We start from the raw sequence: 1,997 nt of genomic DNA, 5'->3' as shown, positions 1-1,997 counted from the left end.
CTCATTTAGCACAAGATAGTGCAACAAGTATGGAAAGAAGTTAGGCAACTTGACAATATCACATACACATTTTCCCTTGTATCCAGAATTCTTTCCTATCCCAAACATATACTGGCAAAAGTATACAAATAGACATGTGTACAGGAAACAAAATGTAGTACTATTTCTAAAAGAAGAGGAATATAATACAGTGCAAATATACATTAATAGGGATTGATTCAATGAACTATGGTATGATATTTAGTTAAGGACTTTTCCAAGCAAAGTTTTGAAGATGTGACCTGATTTATGCTTGGTGGGGATAGTAAAATTTGAGAAAAGAGAGATAAATTGAGAGAAGAATTATTATACTAAAAGGACAAGGACTGATGATTTTTGGAAATTCTCAGCCAATCCATATTGCAACTATGGTAAGATAAAAGAAATTTACAATCAGGAAAGTGTGATCTATAGAAAATGCTGGGAATGTGACCTTAAAACTCTTTCCTGAAACCTCATAAAGATCAAAAGATATGAGTATTTCGTCACACAAAAAGCCTTTTTTTTTTTTTTTAGGATTAAGGGTGTCACTCACAGAACTTCTCAATTAAACCATAGGACCTCTAGAAAACTTGAGGTCAATGTTCCTCAATAGTAGCAAAAATCAAGAAGGGATTATTTATGTAAGATCTCTTAATAAGTCTCTTGTATATTAGAGCAAATTCCTGTGATATACACAGAAAGTTCCTGAAATTTTTATGTCTAGAGAAAAACTATCTGGTTGGACTAAAAGTGACAGAGAGTAAAAAATGAAAGAATGTTTCACCCCAAAAACTCTAGTGGTAAAAACTAGGCTGATTAAAGTAGTCATATGTAGAGTGGAGCAAGATGGCAGAATAAGAGGCTCTCTCCCCATTTTCTCCCCATGGACACACTGATTCAACAATAATACATGAACCAGTTTCCTTGGTGAGAAATTAAGAAACCAGTTGAGTGGCTCCAGTACTCCAGAAAAGAATGAAGCTAGTTAGATTAAAGTTTTAGTAAAATTTGAGGATCCTTTTTACTGTAATCCCACTGGCGCAATGCGATTCAGAGGAAATCCCAAGGGCCTAGCTTCTTCCTGGAGAGAAAATGAAAGAGCTGAATTGTATATCCAATGTTGTCTCCTTTGGCTGCTGCATGGGGGACTGATTTCTGTTTTTCCTGAATCTGAACACTGACAGGAAAGGACTCATATTGGGAACTGCTGAGAACAAAGACAGAAGTTGGACTAAAACACAGGCACTCATTATAGCCCAGAGGTGTCTAATCTTTTGGCTTCCTTGGGCCACATTGAAAGAAGAACTGTCTTGGGCCACATATAAAATACACTAACACTAACAATATCGGATGAGCTAAAAAAAAAAAAAAAAAAAAAAAAAGGGCAAAGAAATCTTGTAATGTTTTTAAAAAGTTTACAAATTTCTGTTGGGCTGCATTCAAAGTTGTCTTGGGTAACATAAGGCCCATGGGCCATGGGTTGGACAACCATAGCCCCTATCCTGGCTCAGTGCAGAGAAAGCACATGAAACCCCCCAAACTTAGCCTCTCCCTGGAGAGGAAAAGAGTTAAAGTATGAGTCCAATATTCCAACTTTTCAAGAGGTTGCCTGAGAAACTGACATCTGTCTGCCTCTCACAGAGAACTGATAGTACCTGGCAAATTTAGATGCCCGAGGGCTTCTGAGAACAAAGGTGGAGACTTATTCTAGCACATGTTCACATGACAAAATCCAGCTTAATGTAGCATGCTTGGAAAGTCTTTCAGCTCCTGGCTTATTGCAGGGGAGGGAAATAAACAATTGGAACATCTGTCCAGTGTTTGGACTTTTAAGGTGACTGCCCAAAGGACTGGTTTTATTTTCACCTGTATTGGAATGTGGACAAGACCTGGCATAATCTAGATTCCTAGAAGCTACCAATAATGAAATAAGAGACCCTAGGAATTGCTTCAGCTCCAGAAGCCACAGTACAGCA

The sequence above is a fragment of the Macaca nemestrina genome, chromosome 7 (assembly GCF_043159975.1).
Source record: "Macaca nemestrina isolate mMacNem1 chromosome 7, mMacNem.hap1, whole genome shotgun sequence".
Classification (NCBI taxonomy): domain Eukaryota; kingdom Metazoa; phylum Chordata; class Mammalia; order Primates; family Cercopithecidae; genus Macaca; species Macaca nemestrina.
Note: the sequence above shows the minus strand (reverse complement) of the source record.